Here is a 23,167-nt window from a genome sequence, read left to right on the forward strand (position 1 = left end):
GAGTCTCCGCACCGAGTCGGAGAATCGCCGGAGGGGCCGAGAATCCCGCCATGCCGCTCCATGCTGGGCTGCCGATTCTCCGGCGACCAGAGAATCGGTGCCAATCGCACCCGCGCAGTCGCCACGGCGCCGGTCGGTGGCCATTGAAAGCAGCCCTCATGCCGATTCTCCGTGCTCGAGTTCCGCCGAGCCCCACCAGTGTGGTTTACATATGGTCCCACTCAGCAGGTCCTCGGTTGCGGGGGCCATCCTGGTGGGTGGGAGGAGGGGATCTGACTCCGGGGGGGGGGGGACCTCCACGGTGGCCAGGCCCACGATTGGGGGCTACCGATCGGCAGGCTCGCTCATTCCAGGGGGTGGGCTATGTTTCTCCACGCTGGGCCCCTCTAGGGCTCCGCCCTGTTGCCCGGGGGCCGGCGCAGAGACGGCCATGGCACGCATTAGCGGACCCGTGTCGGCCGTGGCGTGCATGTGCAGACCCGTGCCGGCCGTGTAGCGCCGGCTTTCAGCGCCGGAGCAGTGCGCAGCACTCGGGCGCTGTTCTAGCCCCCGAGGATGGGGAGAATTACTGGGCCTGGAGTCCCGTTGATGCTGGCGTCGCTCGCGGATGTTTTGACGCTGGCGTCAACACTTGGTGACTAGGTTGGGAAATAAATATTCCCAGTGTACACAATACTTCAGAAAGACAGGCACCTTGGCAAAGGACGAGTCGTTGTGAAGGATATCACAAGGGCATTCGTGGGAAAGGATCTGGGCTCAAAACATTAAGTACAATCAGTATGGGTGGAAATTGGGAATAGCAAGAATCAGAAATTATGTGTTGGGGTAGTTTATAAGGCCCTGAACAATTGTTACCTTTGCACAGAGCCTTAAACAATAAATCATTGGAGCTTGTAACAAAAGCAATGTAATGGTTGTGGGGACTTTAATCTTCATATAGACTGGACCAATCAAATTAGCAAGGGTGGGCTAGAAGATGAGTTTGTAGAATGTTTGTGTAACAAAGAACAAAGAACAATATAGCACAGGAATAGGCCCTTCGGCCCTCCAAGCCTGTACCGGTCATGATACCAACATTTCCTAAACCCTCAGTACTTCCTTGTGCCATATCCGTCTATACCCATCCTATCCATGTGTTTGTCAAGATGCCTTTTGAACACTGTTAGTGTATCTGCTTCCGCAACCTCCCTTGGCAATGCGTTCCAGGCAACATCCTTGTAAACCTCCTCTGCACCCTCTCCACATCCTTCTGGTAGTGTGGCGGCCAGAATTGTGCGCAATATTCCAAGTGCAGCCTTACCAAAGTTCTATACAACTATTCCAATGCGGCCTTACCAAGGTTATATACAAGTTTCCTTTACTCAAACAAAATGTTGTGCAACCAACTGGGATAAAACTATTTTAGATTTCATATTCTGTAATGAGGCAGGATTAATTATTTAAAAATTTTTAATTTAATGTTTGTATTTTTACACTGCAGAATAAATGAATGAAATGCTTAGAATTGACAATTTAGATGTTCCTTTTTGGCAACCCTCTCCCCCCCATCCAATCCCTCGCTTTTTACTTTTGTTTTAGGCTGTTTGTTGCAGGGTGTGTTTTAGTTTTGTTTTCAGAGCTGGATAGCTGCAGTCACAGCCAGAAGGTGCATGAGTCTCTCTCTCTGTAATCTAAAGATTGTAAATGGATCCTTTGGTGATTTAAAACTAATAACTGCTCTCAGTAGTGACTTTAACCTGATGTGCTTCTGTTTAAAGGTTTTTTAAAAAGTCTTATGGACGTTAAAAGGACAGCTTAAGGATTACTTAGTGTTGTATTCTTTGGGGGTTATATTTAAATTGATGGTTGCTAAGATGTTCACTGTATGTTTTCAAAAGATTCCCTTGAGTTCATAGAATAAACATTGTTTTGCTTTAAAAAATACTTATCCATTTCTGCTGTACCACACCTGTAGAGTGGGCCATGTGCTCCCCATACCACAATCTATTAAAATTTGTGGGTCAGGTGAACTCCATGATACACTTTGGGGTTCTCTGAACTCTAGCCCATAACAAATCCCAGTGGCATTGCGCTGCGTCGCTGTGTGTTTCATTGTACGTCCGGCTCTGGTCAGACTGGAAAAGCGGTGCGTAGCCCGCTGGCTGCATTGCTGGTTTTTCCTGCTAAATTTTAAAACTTTTAGCAGCAGGTCATTGGCTGTTTCTCTCCATGGATGCAGCTAGACATGCTGAGTACTTCGCTTCGAACAATGAACTGATCAATTTCAAAAATAATTACACCAATTAAATAGGCCTATCAGAGCAAGGCTGACTGTGCTGCGTTCCACATTCCCCATCTACCCCCGATAACCTTCAAGTCTTGTTTCTACAAATTCGGCAGGCGGCATTTGAGGTAGCCGTAAGTTAAGCTCTGAAGACAGAACAAATTCACAATAAAGCATCTTCTCCACCTTTGAGACTACGAGCTTTATTAAGACACGAGGAACAACACAGTCTACATAGGTATGTTTTCAGGACAGCCATCGATAAAATTTAATTGGAGGTTGTTCTTGTTCTTTAGTTCCTGCTTTACTAACATCTGTATTCTGTCAATATTTATGAAAAGGGTTAAGAGTGTACCTGGAATACTGTGAAAATTTTGGATCCCTTAACTAAAGAAAGATAGGCTGGCACTGGAAGTAGTCCAGAAAAGGTTCACCAAGTTGATCCCAAGTATGGGTGCGTTTTTATATGAGAAGAGATTAAGTAGGGTAGGCCTGCACCCATTGGAGTTTAGAAGAATGAGACATATAACCCCCTCAGGGGGCTTGACAAGGTAAAAGTTGTTTCCCCTTGTGGGAAAGTCTAGGAACAGAGGGTATAATTTCAGAGTAAGGGATCACCCATTTAGAGTCATAGGGTCATACAGTACTAAAAGGCCCTTTGGGTCATCAAGGCTACACTGTCAAAAGTGTACTAAATCTACAATAATCCCACTTTGCAGCACTTGGCACATAGCCTTGATAGTTATGACATTTGAAATGCTCACCCAGATACTTTTTTAAGGTTGTGAAGTTTCCCACCTCTACTACCCTCCCAGGCAGTGCATTCCAGGCTCCCACCACCCTCTGGGTGAAAAAAATATTTCCTTAAATCCCCTCTAAATCTCCTGCCCCTCACTTAAAGTTATGCCCCTCATTATTGACCCTTCGACTAAGGGGAACAGCTGCTTCCTATCCACCCTGTCCCAACCCCTCATAATGTTATACACATCAATCAGGCCCCCACCCCTCAAGCTTCTCTGCTCTAAAGAAAACACCCCAGCCTATCCAGACTCTCTTCATAGCTCAAATGTTTCATCCCAGGAAACACCCTGGTGAGTCTCCCCTGCACCTTCTCCAGTGCAATTGCATCCTTCCAATAGTGAGGTGACTATAACTGCATACAGTACTCCAGCTGTGGCCGAACCAAAGTTTTGCACACCTCCAACATAACCTCCCTGCTCTTGTAATCTATGCCATTACTATTATGCAAGTGTCCCAAAAAATGCCTTCTTAATTGTACTATTAGCTCAGGGACTGGAATTGCCGGCACAGTGGTCAACGGAGTAGCTGGTGGACTTTCTCCAGGGGAGCTTTGCTAAGCAAAGAAAAGAGCACCTGGATCTGATTAAGATGGGGATTGATCGGGTGGAGCAGAGATTAGAAGCCCAGGGCCAGGCGATTTGGAAGGTGGAAGAGGCGGTTGCTGAGCATGATGATCAGCTAACCACGATGGCGGTGGAGATGGGGATGATGAAGGATCACCAGAAAAGCCTGCAAGAGAAAGTGGAGGATCTGGAGAACAGGTCACGCAGGCAGGACCTGAGGATTGTTGGCCTCCCAGAGTACAACGAGGGATCGGACATATGTGGCGCATATGTTCAAGAAGCTGCTGGGGGAAGGTGCATTTACTTGGCCCTTCGAGGTGGACAGGGCGACAGAGCGCTTATGAGGAAGCCGCTGAAGAATGAGCCGCCGAGGGCGATGGTGGTACGAGTGCACCGATTCCTGGACAAGGATCAGATCTTGCGTTGGGCCAAGCAGACGAGGAGCTGCAAATGGGAAGGCAGTGAACTGCGTATTTACCAGCACTTGGGTGCAGAACTGGCAAAAAAAACCGGTGAATTTCAATAAAGTGAAATTGGCCCTCTTTAAGAAGGGGGTGAAGTTTGGTATGTTGTACCCAGCTCGTTTGTGGGTCACTTACGAGGGCCGAGAACTTTATTTCGGACTGCCGGATGAGGAGATGAACCATGTTAAGGCCAGGGGACCGGCAGGTGATGGAGGACATTGAACTTGCGAATGAGTAATTGTGTACTTATTAGGTTGTTAAATTTCTTTTCTCCTTAGGTTCTGTAGTATTGTTTTTGCACTAAGTTTTGGGCTGCTGCTCAGTTTTGTAGGTGGGAAATATGAAATAAGGATAGCGAGTAGTTAGATAAATGATATAGAGTGATGCCGGAATGAAAATGGCTGCCTGAACCTCTATCTTTAAGGAAAATGTTATCAGTCTGACTTCATCTGTTCCTACCCCTGTAATGTGCTGATTGGCTTGGATGAGTCTCAAATGCATTTGATTGGATGGTTAGTTGTCAATCATCAATGTGCAACATAGATATGAATGTGTTACATTTTTGGGTGCTTTCTGTGTGTTGTAATGTAACTTACACTTTTATCAGATCCTGTTTATTGCTGACTGCTATACTATTCACATTTTGAACAATGGTAGATTCATGTTAACTATGGTGCACATTTTGACCTTCGGTAGAAATTGTTGCATTTGCTTCTGGTTAGGCTGCAAATGTTTCAAATCCATGCTTTGCAGATTTCTCTGTAAGCTATGTGTTTTTTTAAAATTGTAATGGAATTGATTCAACTCTGTGGTTTAGGACAGAAACCATTTTAAAATGGTTTTTAAACTGGGTTGTATTTAAAGCAAAATGGCTAAATCAATGATCCTTTTACCTATCAGAAATAGCTAGTTTCCTCAGTCCTCCCTTTTCATAAATCGAAAGATTAAGTGAGATGTATCATAATAAAATAAAAGGAAGGAGAAATGCGATAGGATAGGTAAAAGCGTGAAGAGGAACTCACTCGCATTGTCTTTGATGATTTCCTTGTTAACAATCAATCAATTAATTGAATTTTATTCTACTGGTTCCATATTAATCTTTTAGTAATACAGTCAAATAATTGATGGGTTAGTAACGGTTCAACAGTAATATTGTAGTTCTATTTCATCTAATAGTGGTGCAGTGGGATTAATGTGAATCATTATGATTGATGGGGCCCTACGTTTAGTGAATAGTTGGCTTACGCATTTGATCATCATGTAGATGATGAATCCTGCTACGCAAAAGAAAGATTACCTGTACTATGGACATTCCTGTGGGTCCCAACACCTGCAAAGTATCTCCCAGATAGAGATATCTGAGGGTGTCAAGCTTTCTGACTTCTTTTTGAATGTGTGCTGCCAGATCTTTAACTTATTTTGAATTATCCGGAATAAAAGTGCAACACTCCGCACCAATCAGGGCGCAGGTGCCATCTTTTTCGGCTAGCACATAGTCAAGTGCCATTCGATTTTGTAATACCACGGTTCAAATTGCTTGCATTTCGTCAGATTTTATTTAGGGCATTGGCAGTATAGTCAGCTACATTTTGTATGATGGTTGTTATTTTGTTTCATTCGTTATCAACCCTTGTTTCCCAATAAAAAGGAATAATTTTAGCATAGATTGCATCTTGTAATGCAACAGCACATTTATTTCTTCGAGTGATTGGTTCTGATAGACAAGGGAGATGACGGATAGCAGGCACTAAATATTCTAAATAGCAAGATCCTGACCAAAAATTTGGAAGACGGGAGTAGGCTTTGTCATTACAGATAAAATAAGTTCCATTACAAGCCGACTATTGGTAAATATCTTCTAAATACCAATGGTCTGAGAATGTTTTATTACTTATGATATTGCGTAGACCTGTTATTGTTGAGGATAAATCAGCTCTTTGTGATAAATCATGGGTACATTTATAGCCTGTGTTAACATCAAAATAATTAGTACAAATACTAAGGCCCATCTTCATCCCTTTGGGGTGATTAGTAGTGAGACATATTGACCCTTCTTGTTTAAAAGTAGTTGGGAGATTGAGATGTGGAGGATTTTTAATCTGTGTTATATTTAGGTTGATATGTGGGCAGCACGGTGGCACAGTGGTTAGCATTGCTGCCTATGGCGCTGAGGACCCGGGTTCGAATCCCTGTCCTGGGTCACTGTCTGTGAGGAGTTTGCACATTCTCCCCGTGTCTGCGTGGGTTTCACCCCCACAACCCAAAAGATGTGCAGGATAGGTGGATTGGCCATGCTAAATTGCCCCTTAATTGGAAAAAATAATTGGGTACTCTAAATTTATTTTTTTAAAAATATTTAGGTTGATACCATCCTGAAAAAGTGTTTACTGGATAACCTGCAGATTTCCATAATTTAACAAATGCCTTTAAATAAATTTTGTACCTTCCTTTCTCACATGAAACTGCTCCAGAATGGACTACTGCAGAGCGAGAGGCGCTCTGATAGATGTACCATTCTGCTGTTTCTGAAGCATCAAAAGGGATAGTTAAGAAAGGAGTGCCTTCTCCTGAGTGGGTGAGGTTGCAATGCATACCCAACAATTGGAGATATTGAAATTTTCTTACATGTACCAGCATTACAATAACTTCATTTGAAGAGTATTTGTGACAATAAGCGATTTTCATTTCATTTTCGTTTCATTTTCATTTCATTTCATTTCCTTTCACATGTGTAAAGAAATGTGTTTTCATTGAACTCTGTGACAATGTTTACAAGGCCAATTATATAACTGAAAGTGAATATTATGGCAAATATTTTTACAGATCTTAATACTTATATGCGTGCTTCACATGTGACGCATGGATCCAATTTTTCTTTCCTTTCAATTTTACAGCAGACTGAGTGGTGATCCCACTTCGATCCTGGAGGCTCCTTCTGTAGTTTTTTTACGTACACTACCTCGCCAGGTACAAGGTTGTATCCACCTTCTGGGGGATCTCCCCAAGCGGCCAATACCTGTTGAGAAGCAGAACTAACAGCATTTGTTAAATCTTGACAATAAATCAGCAAAGTATCACTCATTAAATGACAGTCAGCCTTTCGCAAGTCAATAGTCCCTGGCAGAGACATTAGTCTGCCTGTGATGATCTCAAATGGACTGAGGCCTGTTGTTCTGTTTGGGGTTGCTCTGATACTGCATTATACTATTGGCAAGGCTTGGACCCAATTCATGCCTCCTTGGTTGTATTTAGACAATCTTTCTTTCAAAGTTCGATTCATACGTTCCACTTGTCCTGATGATTGTGGATGATAAGGACAGTGTAAATTCCAGTCAATGTTTAATAATCTACACACTTCCTTACAAACAGCACCTGTAAAGTGGGTTTCATTATCTGAGTCAATGCTCGCTGGTACTCCCCATCTGGGAATAAAGTCTTTGCATAGCACTTTGGCTGTATGGGCAGCTGTGGCCCTCCTAGCTGGAGCAGCCTCTACCCATCTAGAGAATTTATCCACTATTACAAGGACGTCATTGTACATTTGGCATTTAGGAAGGGTGATGTATTCTACCTGTATATCCTGGAACGGTCCTGGAGGAGCAGGAGCTTTTAATTGAGGCATTGATGTTATAGGTTCCAAGTTGTTCTTTTGACAGGTTATACAACAGTTTGATACCAATTGTGCAATTTTTTTGAATCCTTTATCACACCAACTCCTCTGGAATTGATCCATCAATTGTTGGGGTGATAGAGGTCCCCATGAATGGATTTGTTGGGCCAGAAAGGGCATCAGTGCTTGTGGTGCTACTGGTTTATCAGTCTGAACGTGTCTCCAAATATCATCATCATACAACTGCATACCTGATTCTAACCATGTCCATTTTTCTTCCTTTGTGCAGTCACGTTGCATTGCGCGTAGATCCTGTAATAAGCTGGTCACTCCCAATTTGTAGATGTAATTGGATTCCTCATACCATTGAGAGGGAGCTTCCCTTGCTGCTTGGTCCGCAAGAGCGTTTCCTTTTGTTTTCATGATGTATTCATGAATATGGGCTTTGCACTTTAGAATTGATTCTTTTTTTGACAAGGCCATGGCTTCTAAGAGGTCTCGTACTTCCTTTCCATTTCAGATAGGTGTTCCTGCTGTTGTGAGGAATCCTCTTTTTCTCCACAGGTGGCCAAAATCACGTGCCACTCCAAAACCATATCTGGAGTCAGTATAAATGTTGGTAATTTTATCTATTGCCACATGACATGCTTCTGTTAGTGCCTTTAGTTTGGCCTGTTGAGCTGAAGTTCCTGGGGATAAACTTCCTTCAGCTAATACTTCATGTGGGCTTGTGACCGCCCACCCAGCTTTTCTGACACCATTGTCAATAAAAGAGTGGTTCTCCTTCTGCTAAAGGTGCCTCTTCCATTTCCTCTATTATTTTCACACAGTCATGTTCTTCTACCCCTCCTCCCTTTTGTTCCTCGGTTGGGTGCTTCCAAAACTGCTGTCCATCTAGTTCATCTAGCTGATAAAACTTGTGATACTCTGTTCATAGATATGAGAGAATGGACTGAATGTGGGCATTTAATGATTAACTGTTGGTCTAAGACAAGGCCTCATGTTGCCATTACAGCTCGACACGTGGCTTCCATGGCTCTTAAACAGCTGCCATATGCTAGCGCCACGTTGTCAAGTTTAATGGAATAGTATCCAACTGGCCTTAACTGGTCACCATGTTCTTGGGCTTGTACTGCAGTCATGTAACCCTCTTTTTCATGAACAAACATGGTAAAAGGTTTTCCATTGTTTGGAATTCCTAGAGCTGGTGCTGAACATAGGGCCTTTTTCAGATTTAAGAATGATTCCTTTTGTTCTGTGTTGAGGTTAACCTTGTCTTTTAATTTCGGTAATCTTTTAAAAGATCATTCAATGGCTGAGCTATCTGAGTGAAAGAATCAATTCAATTTCTGTTAAAATTACAGATTCCGAAAAAAGATCTCACTTTCTGGACCGTTGTAGGTTCCTTGGTGGCTTTGATGACAGCCGTTCTGTCCTGAGTAAGTTCTCTGTTGCCTTTGGATAGTTTCTGACCTAAGTAGACAACTTCATCCAGGGAAATTTGTGCTTTGGCAAAGCTAGTTTTATGTCCATTATCACTAAAGTGATCCAAAAGTAAACGTAAGTCATTTTCGTGATCATCCTTATTAATAGGTGCTATCAGAATATCATCTACATACTGGATAATGGTGGAAGGCAGGACAGGCAGTTCCTTAGGTGGTCCTGTAGAGCCATGTGGTTAACAGAAGGGCAATTGTGAAAACCTTGTGGTAGTCTAGTCCATGTGTACTGTTGTTGATTGATGGTGAAAGCAAACCAGAGCTGAGCGTCCTTAGCTAGTGGTACTGACCAAAAATCATTTGCCATGTCAATGACTGAAAACCCATTGAATGTCCAGTGTTAAAGAGTTAAAGACTGTCGATGGATCTGCCACTAAAGGAGCTTTCCTGACAATGAATTGGTTGGCTTTTCTATAGTCAATAGTCAGGCACCATGTGCCATTAGCCTTTTTGACAGGCTATACTCTAGAACTAGGGGGGGGTAGTGATCTTGATCAATAAGCGGGTGTCATTTGAGGTAGGGAGTTATGTTATGATGAGTGGGAAGGTGGAGGGGTGCTGGTGGTATTAGTGAACATTTATGCACTAAATTGGGATGATGCGGAGTTTATGAGGTGGGTGTTACGGAAGATTCAGGACCTGGACTCCGCAAGCTGATCATGGGGGGGGGGGGGGGGGGGGGACACGGGGGAGGGGGGGGACTTCAATAGGGTTATAGATCCGAGGTTGGATCAGTAAAGTTCAAGGACAGGGAGGGTGCGAGCCTCGGCGAAGGAACTAAAGGAGTTTATGGAACAGATGGCAGGGGTAGATCCGTGGAGGTTCGGACGACCAGGAGGAAGGAATTTTCTTTTTTCTCTTATGTACACAAAGTGTACTCCCGGATTGATTTTCCGTTTTGACCAAGGCTTTGCTGATGGGGGTGGTGGATGCCGATTATTCGCCAATCATTGTGTTAGGCCATGCCCCACACTGGATGGACTTACGAGTGAGCATGGAGGGGGGTCACGCCCGCAATGGAGATTGGATGTAGGCTGTTAGCGGATGAGGAAGTGTGCGGGCGGGTGAGGGAGGCCATCCAGAATTACTTGCCGATAAATGACACAGAGGAGGTTTCAACAGCAATGGTATGTGAGGCATTGAAGGCAGTAGTTAGGGGGGAGCTGATTTTGGTACGGGCTCATAGGGAGAAGGTGGAGCGGGCAGAGATGGATAGGCAGGTGAGGAAGATCCTCCAGGTGGATAGAGGTACTTGGAAGCCCCAGAGACGGGGTTGTTGAAGGAGCGGCAGAAGCTGCAGATGGAGTTTGGTCTGATATCCACAGGGAAGGCAGTGGGGCAGTTGAGAAAGGCGAGAGGGGCAGTATATGAGTAAGGGGAGAAGGCCAGTGGGATACTAGCACACCAGTTCAGGAAAAGGGAGGCAGCCAGGGAGATGGGAAGAGTGAAGGATAGAGGGGGCAACATGATCTTGGACCCAGCGGGGGTGAATGGGGTGTTCAAAGAATTTTATAGTTGGTTGTATGAGTCGGAGCCCCCAGCTGGGATGGAGGGGATGAGGCAGTTCTTGGAGGGGTTGGAGACTCCGAAGGTGGAGGAAGGGTTGGTGGAGGGGCTGGGAGCCCCAATCGGGATTGTAGAAGTAGTAGAGGGATTGGAGGCAATGCAGTCGGGCAAAGCCCTGGGACCAGACGGCTACCCAGTGGAATTTTATAAGAGGTTTTCTGGAATTCTGGGTTCGCTGCTGGTGAGGGCATTTAATGAGGCTAGAGAGCGGGGTATTCTTCCCCCAACAATGTCACAGGCTTCGATCACATTGATCCTGAAGCGGGAGAAGGACCCAGCACAATGCGGGTCATACAGACCAACTCCCTACTAAATTGCTGGCCAAGATTTTGACCTCGAGAATAGAGGATTGTGTTCCAGGGGCGATGGGACCAGATGGGATTTGTCAAAGGCAGGCAGTTAGCGGCCAACGTTAAAAGGCTCTTGAATGTAATCATGATGCCCTCCAAGAAGAGAGTGGTGGAGGTAGTGGTCGCTATGGACGCGGAGAAGGCCTTTGACCGTAGAGTGGAATTATCTGTGGGAGCTCCTGGGACGTTTTGGGTTTGGGCAGCACTTTGTTGACTGGGTCCGGTTGATGTACCAGGCACCGGTGGCGAGTGTATGGATGATCCGGGTGAGTTGGGACTACTTTAGACTGCATCGGGGTCAAGGCAGGGATGCCCACTCTCCCCACTGTTGTTTTCCTTGGCTATAGAGTCACTGGCTATGGCATTGAGAGCGTCAAAGAACTGGAAGGAGCTAGTCTGGGGGGGGGGGGGGGGGGGGGGGGTGCATGGAGCACAGGGTCTCTTTGTATGTGGATAATCTACTCCTGTATATTTCTGACCCATTAGGGGGAATGGGGGCGATTATGCGGATCTTAGAGAAATTTGGTCACGCTCGGGGTATAAATTGAATATGGGAACGAGTGAGTTTTTTGTGATCCAGGCGAGGGGGCAGGAGAGGAGGCTGGGGGAGCTGCTGTTTAAAGAGGTTGGGGGGGGGGGGGGGAGTTTTCAGGAATCCAGGTGGCACGGGGATGAGAGCAGTTTCATGACTTAAATGTGGCCCAGTTAGTTGAGCAAATGGAGGAGGATTTTCGGAGGCGGGACATGCTCCCGTTGTCACTGGCGGGGAGGCTACAGACCGTAAAGATGGCGGTTCTCCCGAGATTTTTGTTTGTGTTCCAGTGTCTCCCTATTTATATACAAAAGGCCTTTTATAAGCGGGTTAATGCGGTGATCTCTGGGTTTGTGTGGGCGGGTAAAACCCGAGTAAGGAAAGTGCTATTGGAGCGGAGATGAGGGGGGAGGGGTGACCCTACCGAACTTCAGGAACTATTACTGGGTGGCAAATATAGCCATGATCAGGAAGTGGGTAGTGTGGGAGCGGGTAGAGGCAACATCATGTAGGGGCTCGGTTTAGGAGCACTGGTAACGGCACTTCTGCCGTTCTCGCCGGCCCGGTACTCTACAAGCTCGGTGGTGGTGGCGGCTTTGAGAGTTTGGGGGTAATGACGGAAGCATATGGGAGTGGAGGGAGCATCGGTGTGGGCTCCAATTTGTGGCCATCACCGGTTTGTCCCGGGGAGGTTGGATGGGGGTTTGGGAGGTGGCAGAGAGTGGGTATTGAGAGGCTGGGGACCTGGTTATCGATGGGAGCTTTCCTTGTTTGGAGGATTCGGAGGAGGAGTTCGAATTGCCGGCTAGGTATGGGTTTTGCTTTCTGCAGGTGAGGGACTTTGTGCAAAGGCAGGTTTCGACCTTTCTGCATCTACTGCCACAGGGGATACAGGACACGGTAGTTTTTAGAACGGGGGTGGGCGGGGTGGGGGGGGGGGGGGGGGGTCAGTGGGGGGGGGGGGGGGGGGGAGGTATCGGAAATCTATAAAGAACTTATGGAGTAGGAAGTAACCCAGATAGGGGAGTTAAAGCGTAAATGGGAGGATGAGTTGGGAAAGGAGTTAGAGGCGGGTCTGTGGGAGCATGCTCTGAGCAGAGTCAACATGTCCTCATCTTGTGCCAGGCTCAGCCTGATACAATTCAAGGTGGTTCACCGGGCACACATGACGGTGGCCCAGATGAGCAGGTTTTTTTGGGTAGAGGACAGGTGTGTGAGGTGAGCAGGAGGGCCCGCAAATCATGTCTACATGTTTTAGTCATGTCCGAAGCTTAGCGGTTTCTGGCAGGGATTTGCTGATGTCATATCCACGGTGCTACCAACAAGGATGCCATTGAGTCCAGAGGTGGCGATTTTTGGAGTGTCGGAAGATCCGGGAGTTCAGGGGGGTGAGAGAGGCTAGCGTTTTGGCCTTTGCCTCCTTGATAGCCAGGAGATGGATCTTATTGGTGTGAAGGGACTCGGAGCCCCCAAAATCGGGGGTATGGGTTTGCGACATGGCTGGGTTTCTCAGGCTCGAGAAAATGAAGTTCGCCCTCAGGGGATCTGTGTTGGGGTTCGTTTGGAGGTGGCAGCCGTTTATCGACTTCTTCGGGGAAAACTAAACTTAGCAGATACAATAAGGGGGGTGTTAGGGAATGGGGGGCCGGAGGAGTTAGTTTAGTTTAATTTAGGCGGGTACAGCGAGAAGAGATGGAGGGACTTGGGGAGTGTGTGTATAGGCCAAGTTGGCGGGGTATCGTTGTTGGTTGGCGGGGTGCTACGCACTGAATTATGTTTACATTTGTATTTGCATCTTTTGTTGTTGTAAAATCATGAATGCCGTAATAAATGTTTGTTAAAAAAAAACCTTTCGTAACAAAACATATCAATCATAGCGTTGACATTGTCAATGGACCTCGCCTCAACAGCTTTTCGGGAGGAGAACGTTTCAGATTTCCATTACCCTTTGTGCGACAGTACTCCCGAATGGCCTCACTCTAGTTTTAAGGTTATGCCCTCTTGTTCCAGACTGCCCAACCCAGAGGAAATTGTTCCTCTCTACCACCTGGTGCTTCTTCGCCAAGTCACCTGCAGTATGTCGCCATTCCTTCACTATCACTGGGTCAATATCTTGGCGTTCTCTCCCTAACAGCACTGTGGGTGTACCTACACCTCAGGGACTGCAGCAGTTCAAAAAGGCAGTTCACCACAACCTTCTCAAGGGCAACTAGGGATGGACAATAAACATTGGCCTAGCCAGCGACGTCCACCTCCCGTAAAATGAGTTTTAAAAATAATTAGGGATTCCTTTAACTATCTCAAACACATCAATTCATAGCATCTGCCTTCCGTGCCTGTGCTGGATCGTGGAAAGAGTCGACCAATCTAATCCCAGTTCCCAGCTTTTGCCCCAGTAATGCACCAAAATAGTTATCTTGAAATACAGGTCCAATTGTCTTTTGGAAGTTAATATGGAATCTGTTTAAGCCCAAAACAACAATTTGTGTGAAAATAAACCTTCTACTTTCTTTTTTCAAGTTCTTTCGTCAATATTTTACATCTATGGCCCTTTGGTTATCGACTCACTTGTCAGAGGGAACAATTTCTTCCTAATAGTGTTGTCAAAACTGTTTTTAATTTTGAATATCTCTGTTAGGTCTTCCTTTAACCTTCTCTGCTCTAACAGCAGCAGCAACTTAGATTTACATAGCACCTTTAACTTAGTGAAGTGTTGCACATTCTCCTGTGTTTGCATGGTTTTCACCCCCATAACCCAAAGATGTGCAGGGTAGGTGGATTGCCCATGCTAAATTGCCCCTTAATTGGAAAAAAATAATTGGGTACTCTAACTTAGTGAAATGCCCAAGACAAGTATTAGCTCACCAAACAATTGACGCTGAGCTACGAGGAGTTATTTGGATAGCTGACTAAAACCTTGGAAAACTTAGGTAAGTTTGAAGGTGCATCTTCAAGGACAAGAGAGGTGAAAGGGGAAGTTAATCTTCCATGCCGATGACCGTTCACCAGAACTTGACCAGAAACATTAACTTTGTTTCTCTCTTGACAGGTGGCAGAGCATTTGCAGCATTTTCTGTTATTGCTTCAGATTTCTAACATCCAGAATATTATGCTTGTGTCCTCCCTTAACAGGCTACAGTCACTTAAAGGTAAGTGGCAGCTGAGGGGGGACATTTGTGTCAGCCTTTCGATAGGCTGCAAAATGTTTATTTTCCACCTTTTGTTGCCTCTGCATCCATCCAGATTAAAATTGGGGGGTGATCTGCAATATCAACTCGTGTGTTTCCCACAGGTGCAGCAAACCGGTGGTAGATGCATGGTCAGCACATCCTCCTCTCTGTTGCCAAGGAATTGAACTGTGTGGCTGCATATTATCCTACTGCTGCATTTATATAGTAGAGGGGTTATTACAGTCAGCCGGCCCATCCCGTATGTCAGTAACTGACCATGCATCAGGCAGATAAGTTGTCTTTGTTATATTACGATATGTAATATATTTATTGCTCTCTTAATAAAACTGAGTTGTTAAATGATAGCTGTAATCTTCCAGTAACTATTAAGTAGTTTATTGAGTAATACAAACAAATCTCATGAGTTCTTTTTACTTAATACTAAACTAGTAAAACAAATAAACAACTGTAGAATATTAAATCTACTTATTAAATAAGTAGATATAAAACTATGATAACTAATAACTTCTTCTCACTAGCTTTCTCACTTCTGTTCTCTCTGCAATCCTGACACACACTCCTCTAAGAAAGAGTGGGAAAACATTTATATAGGTACTGTTGTGAGGCCATCTGGTGTTCATTGGCATGTACTACTTAACATCGTCTGATCATGTATTATTTAATACAGAGATCGCCACATCCCCCTTTTTAAACATTTTCTTTTGGATATAAAAATGCAGTAGCTACAAAGTACAGCAAACACTAGAATTATGTTATAGTTCATAAATTTAATCGATTTGGTTTGCTTTTTCTTCTTGTAGATCTTCTTAACTTGACAGGTGATATAGAAGTTTTAATGTCCTTGTCGATTGAGTGATTGGAATGAAGTTGTTTTCTAACATGCCTTGAAACCGTGTGATTCAAATCAAGATCAGGAAAAAATTGTGTTTTACCTTTAACTTGAAGAATATCTCGATGATTTCTTCGAATGATAGCATCATCTGAAGTTTTTATTAGATAGGATCTTGGAGACATCTGTCTAATAATATGAGCAACGTCAGGCCAACCTCCTTCAGGAAGTCTGAATCAGACAGTATCATTTTCTGTTTAAGAATTTAAATTCTTGGCATGTAAGTTGTAGTACTTTTGTCGTTTTTATCTTTGTTGATGAATTTTCTTACCAGCATCTCGCTGATCAGGATCTGGAACATGTAGCTGAGGTAGAGTTGTTCTGATGTTCCTGTTGAACAACATCTGGGCTGGAGATCGTCCTGATGCTAAAGATGTTGATCTATAAGTGAGTAATGCTAAGTAAAAATCACACTGCGAGTTTCTGGATGTACTCATTAACTGCTTAATTATGTGTACGCCTTTCTCAACTTTCTCATTTGATTGTGTAAAATGAGGGCTGGATGTTATGTGGTCAAAATTGTAATTCATGGAGAATTCTTTCCATTCATAGCTAGAGAAACATGGATCATTATCTGACATTATTGTTTGATGTCTTGCAAATATGTTTTGGCATGCTTTGATAACAGCTGAGGATGTTAAATCATTCAACTTCATGACTTCAGGAAGGTTTGAATAATAGTCATAATCCTTGCAAAATGAATGAAAGCGATCAATACCTACTTTCACCCATGGTGATGTGACGATGTCATGCTGTTGCAGTGTTTCTTTGCACTGTTGACTTTGGTGTTTCTGACAAGTAGAACTTGACATGATCATGTCTGAAATGTCTCAATTAATACCTGGCCAATATATCAATTGTCTAACTCTACATTTGCATTTCTCTATCCCTAGATTACCTTTGTGAAGTCTAGTAAGCATTTCTGACGTCGTGCTGTCTGGAATGACAATGCGGTCATGTCTTAGTAAAATATCATCTAAGATAGTGAGTTCAGACTGTATACTTTGAAATTGTGGACAATGACCTTTTGGCCATCCATTCCGCAGGTGATGGGTTACTTTGGTCAAAGTGGCATCTTTCTGTGTCTCTTCACGTATTTGTTGAAGTTTTAGCTCTGACGCAAGAGGTAACTCTTTGAAAAGTTGTAGAATTTATAGAACTGTACAGCACAGAACAGGCCCTTCGGCCCTCGATGTTGTGCCGAGCAATGATCACCCTACTCAAACCCACGTATCGACCCTATACCCGTAACCCAACAACCCCCCCATTAACCTTACTTTTTAGGACACTACGGGCAATTTATCATGGCCAATCCACCTAACCCGCACATCTTTGGACTGTGGGAGGAAACCGGAGCACCCGGAGGAAACCCACGCACACACGGGGAGGACGTGCAGACTCCGCACAGACAGTGACCCAGCCGGGAATCGAACCTGGGACCCTGGAGCTGTGAAGCATTTATGCTAACCACCATGCTACCGTGAGGCCCCGACTCTTGTAGATCAGCATCACTGATTGCTACTTCTTCTATGATATCTTCAGTGTTAACTGATCGTGACAGAGTGTCAACTATGACTAATTCTTTACCTGGAGTACAGATAAGATTGAAATCATATCTGCATCATAAGTCGTTGTCGTCTCGGTGTCATGTCATTAAGGTTTTTATCGATTATGTTGACGAGTGGATGATGGTCAGTTTCTACGGTGAATTATGGTACACCATAGACATAATCGTGGAATTTCATAATTCCGGCACAAGTCCAAGGCACTTCTTCTCAATCTGGGCGTACCTGCATTCAGTCAAAGTCATGGATCTGAATGCGTAGACTATGGGAACCCAGTTATTGAAATGGTCTTGTTATAGCAGAACTGCACCTATGCCATTCTGACTGGCATCAGTCGAAATTTTGGTGGGCTTGGTCGGGTCAAAGAATGTCAAGCTTGGAGCCTGGAACAACTGTTGTTTCAAATCTATCCATTCTTCAGTATGACGTTGAGTCCAAACAAAATCAGTGTTCTTTCTGATTAGCTGACATAATGCAATTGTTCTGCTGGAAAGATTTGGGATGAGTTTCTCTAAAAAATTCGCAAAGTCTAGAAAGCGTAAAGCAGCTTTTTTGTCTCTTGGTTTCTGCATTTCTTTGATCGCTTGTATTTTGTCTTCGTCCGGTTTGATACCATTTGCTGTGATGTTGTCACCTAAGAATTTCAGTGAAGATTTGGCAAACATGCATTTAGCTTGGTTCAGCTTTAAACCATGTGTGTGTATTCCTTTGAACACTTCTTTGAGTCACATCATGTGTTCCTCTGGTGTTGTGGACCAGATGATTATGTCATCAACATAAACACGAACACCTTCAATGTTCTCTGTCATTTGTTCCATTATACGATCAAATATTTCGGAAGCAGAAATAATTCCGAAGGGCATTCTGTTGAAACAATACCTCCCAAAAGGTGTGCTAAAAGTGCACAGGAGCTTGCTGGAATCATCAAGCTATATCTGCCAAAAACCTTGTGAGGCATCAAGTTTGGTGAAAATGTTGACATTGGCCATTTCCAAAGTGATTTCTACTCATTTTGGTATTGGTCGTGTTCTCGTCTAATATTCCGGTTGAGATCTTTAGGATCCACGCATATCCTAATGTCACCAGATGTTTTTTTGACAGACTAGGGAGCTCACCCAGTCAGTCGCTTGTGTTACTTTCGATATGATTCCTTGCGATTTTAATCTTGTTAGTTTAGCTTTCAATTTTTCTCTGAGAGGTGCTGGTACTTGTCACGGTGGATGTATCACTGGCTTTGCATCTTCTTTTAGAAGTAGTTTGTATTGATAAGGCAATCTACCCATGTGTTGGATCTGAAATCTTCGTGAATATATTTCTGTGTCTCTGCGCATTTATTAATTGAACAGAACTTGAGACTGAACTTAAATTGGGTTTTAATATCAATTAGCCACTTTAATTTATGTGTCTACTGACGATTGGTTTTCTTGTACAGAATATTAAGACGTTTTCAACTTCGTCCTGCAGGAAGCTTAGTCGAAATGATTGTCTCTCGCAATTACAGATAGGTTGAATTCAAGATACATTAACAGTTCAAATCAAATATGCACAGTACAGAGACAACTGCGCAGTTTAAATTAGAATAATGATTTCACACCTTAAGCATATAGCATAGCATGATAGCATGGCAAAAAGCACTGATCTTTCATCCCAAAACCTAACTTTTTAAGGAAATTATTATCTGTTATGATCTATGAAGTCTCAGCCCCTTCAAAGCTTTGATTGCTCTGAAATCAAGTATAATCCTACTAATTTGATCTCATAGTTTGTCTGTCAACTGATCGAAACATCATGTTGGTAATCTAAAGAAGTTGCCTTAGTAAATTCCTTTAGGGGGTGACTTCTGTAGTTATCATAGAACGGTGTGCGGTTATCCTGGACACGTAACTGGATGTCATCCAGTTCTTTCTGAGATAAATAACTTTTCATTTAAGTTCTAATTGGTCAATTTGACCTTGCCAGCTATGGCATCTTCATATCTGATTCCATTCCATGTCAACTATGGAAAGCAGTGGCCATAAGCCAGCCCCAAAATTCATGAACACAAAAGAGCTTTTCTCTCAGATTGACTCTGCAAACGTTTGTGGTTTTGTTACTGGGTCTTCAAGCAGTCAGCCACTTTATGCTTGTCAAATATGAAATGTAATAGCTGTTAGTCAGCCATTATAATTTCTTCAAATCATTACTTTAAATTGAACCCTTTTTACCTATACAAAAGGTTAGTTTCTATCACCATGCCATGAAAAACATCAGGGTATTCACTGAAAAGTTGCTGGATGCCTTCTTGGATCTTAACTTTGTCAGTTGTATTGAAGAATATTCTCTGAATTAGCTGCAAATCTTTACAAGCTTGAAATGAAATGAAATGAAAATCGCTTATTGTCACGCGTAGGCTTCAATGAAGTTACTGTGAAAAGCTCCTAGTCGCCACATTCCGGCGCCTGTTCGGGGAGGCTGGTACGGGAATTGAACCGTGCTGCTGGCCTGCCTTGGTCTGCTTTAAAAGCCAGTGATTTAGCACAGCACCCAATAGTGAAGATCAGTTGTCATCCACTATTTCAAATCAGATCTTTTTGTGAATTTACCTGTAAGTGGCATTTAAATAACATGAGCCATGTGAGAAAATTTTGTTGCCATTATAATCTTTGAGTGAACATTCTGGAGGAATGATGCCATAATCACTTTTAATGGTAGACAAGTCCATTGAGTTGAGAAGATTAGCCGAAGCGCCTGTTTGCTTTGAATGAAATTGGAATATCATTGATGCACACAGTAGTCATCCATTCATTGTTGACAACATTTACAGGTTGATTTTTTGGTTGCTTAAAGATTCTGTTTTGTTGTTTTAAAATTCTTTTTAGTTGCGTGAAAAGCTTTTTCTGTTGCTTGTAGATCTGTCTTTTTTTTTTCAGCGAGAGCAGTAACCACGGGGCTGTTGGAAAGGTAAGTTTTCCCATTTTAAAAACTTACCTTGCAGGAGCAGTGCGTGGGAGGAGCTGATCGGGAGCGGTCGAATTGCGCTCTGGGAAGGTGAGTGAACTGATACATTTGGGCAGCGGCTAGACCCGAGACACTACACGTGTAGTGTCTCCCACCCGCCCTCCTCCTCCAACCAAAGAAAAAGGACTGGTGATAAGGAGCAGCGGCCTTCAGATTTTCGGCGGGAGCAGTGGCGAGGGGTCATTGGGAAGGTAAGTTTACCTCTTTAAACCTTGAAAAACTTACCTTGAAGAGTGACATCACAGCAAAGCAGTGACCTGATTGGCTGGTAAGGGAAGTGCTCCAATTAGCAGCAGCTGGGAGAAATTTAACTCTTCGTGTGTTGGTGAGTATTGTGATTGGTAAGTAAAATCTTTATTCCTCTCACTTATTAATTATTTGATATTATATTTGTAGTCAGTTAAGATAAAGGGTAAAACTGGCAGGAGATCCCAGACCCGTGTTATGCTCCTCGTGCTCAATGTGGGAGTTCAGGGACGCGGCCGATGCCCCTGACTCCTTCATGTGCGGGAAGTGTGTCCAGTTGCAGCTCTTGTTAGACCGCTTGACGGCTCTGGAGCTGCGGATGGACTCACTTTGGAGCATCCGCGATGCTGAGGAGGTCGTGGATAGCACGTTCAGTGAGTTGGTCACACCGCAGATTAGGATTGGTGAGGGAGACAGGGAATGGGTGACCAAAAGGCAAAGAAAGAGCAGGAAGGCAGTGCAGGTACCCCCTGCGGTCATCTCCCTCCAAAACAGGTATACCGTTTTGGATACTGTTGGGGGAGATGACTCACCAGGGGAAGGCAGTAGGAGCCAGGCTCATGGTACCGTGGCTGGCTCTGCTGCACAGAAGGGTGGGAAAAAGACTGGCAGGGCTATAGTCATAGGGATTCAATCGTAAGGGGAGTAGACAGGCATTTCTGTGGTCGAAAACGAGACTCCCGAATGGTATGTTGCCTCCCGGGTGCAAGGGTCAGGGATGTCTCAGATCGGCTGCAGGACATACTGAAGGGGGAGGGTGAACAGCCAGTTGTCATGGTGCATATAGTCACCAATGATATAGGTACAAAACGGGATGAGGTCCTACAATCAAAATTTAGGGAGTTAGGAGATAAGTTAAAAAGTAGGACCTCAAAGGTAGTAATCTCAGGATTGCTACCAGTACCATGAGACAGTCAGAGTAGAAATTCAAGAATAGTCAGAATGAATACGTGGCTTGAGACATGGTGCAGGAGGGAGGGGTTCAGATCTTTGGGACATTGGAACCGGTTCTGGGGGTGGTGGGTCCATTACAAACCGGATGGTCTACATCTGGGCAGGACTGGAACCAATGTCCTAGGGGGTGCTTTTGCTAACACTGTTGGGAAGGTTTTAAACTAATGTGGCAGGGGGATGGGAACCAGATTAGGAAGTTTGAGGTCAGTAAAGAGGCAGCAACTAAAGCCAGTAAGGTACTAGATAATAAACTCAATGTGACTGAGGGGAAGAGTAGACAGGGAAGAGATGATGAACGCAAAGAGACAGGTGGTCTGGGGTGCATTTGTTTTAATGCGAGAAGTGTAGCAGGTAAGGCAGATGAATTTAGGGCTTGGATTAGTACCTGGGAATATGATGTTATTGGTATTACTGAAACTTGGTTGAGGGAACGGCAGGACTGGCAACTGAATATCCCAGGGTATAGATGCTTCAAGATGGATAGAGTGGGAGGTAGAAGGGGTGGAGGAGTTGCATTACTTGTCAGAGATGATATCACAGCTGTGATTACGGAAGGCACTACGGAGGATTCGAGCACTGAGGCAATATGGGTAGAGCTAAGAAATAGGAAGGGTGCAGTAACATTGTTGGGACTTTACTACAGGCCTCCCAAAAGCGAGCATGAAGTAGAGGTACAAATATGCAGACAGATTATAGAAAAAATGTAGGAGCAATAGGGTGGTTGTGATGGGAGATTTTAACTTCCCCAACATTGAATGGGACTCGTGTAGTGTTGGAGGCGTAGATGGAGCAGAGTTTGTAAGGAGCATCCAGGAGAGATTTTTAGAGTAGTACGTAAATAGTCCAACTGGGGAAGGGGCCATACTGGACCTGGTATTGGGGAATGATCCCGGCCAGGTGGTTGAAGTTTCAGTCGGTGATTACTTTGGGAATAGCGATCACAATTCCGTAAGTTTTAGAATACTCATGGCAAAGACGAGAGTAGTCCTAAAGGAAGAGTGGTAAATTGGGGAAAGGCAGAGTATAACAAAATTCGGCAGGAGCTCGGGAATGTGGATTGGGAGCAGCTGTTGAAGGGTAAATCCACATTTGAAATGTGGGAGTCTTTTAAGGAAAGGTTGATTAGAGTGCAGGACAGACATGTCTCTGTGAAAATGAAAGATAGAAATGGCAAGATTAGGGAACCATGGATGACTGGTGAAATTGTGAGACTAGCTAAGATGAAAAAGGAAGCATACATAAGATCGAGGCAACTCAAAACTGATGAAGCTTTGGAGGAATATCGGGAAAGTAGGACGAATCTCAAACGCGCAATAAAGAAGGCTAAAAGGGGTCATGAAATATCTTTGGCTAACAGGGTTAAGGAAAATCCCAAATCCTTTTATTCGTACATAAGGAGCAAGAGGGTAATTAGAGAAAGAATTGGCCCACTCAAAGACAAAAGGGGGAATTAATGCGTGGAGTCAGAGGAAATGGGTGAGATTCTTAATGAGTACTTTGCATCGGTATTCACCAAGGAGAGGGACATGACGGATGTTGAGGCTAGGGATGGATGTTTAAATACTCTAGGTCAAGTCGTCCTACGGAAGGGGGAAGTTTTGGGTATTCTAAAAGACATTAAGGTGGACAAGTCCCCAGAACCGGATGGGATCTATCCCAGGTTACTGAGGGAAGCGA

This window comes from Scyliorhinus canicula, chromosome 1 (assembly GCF_902713615.1).
Source record: "Scyliorhinus canicula chromosome 1, sScyCan1.1, whole genome shotgun sequence".
Classification (NCBI taxonomy): domain Eukaryota; kingdom Metazoa; phylum Chordata; class Chondrichthyes; order Carcharhiniformes; family Scyliorhinidae; genus Scyliorhinus; species Scyliorhinus canicula.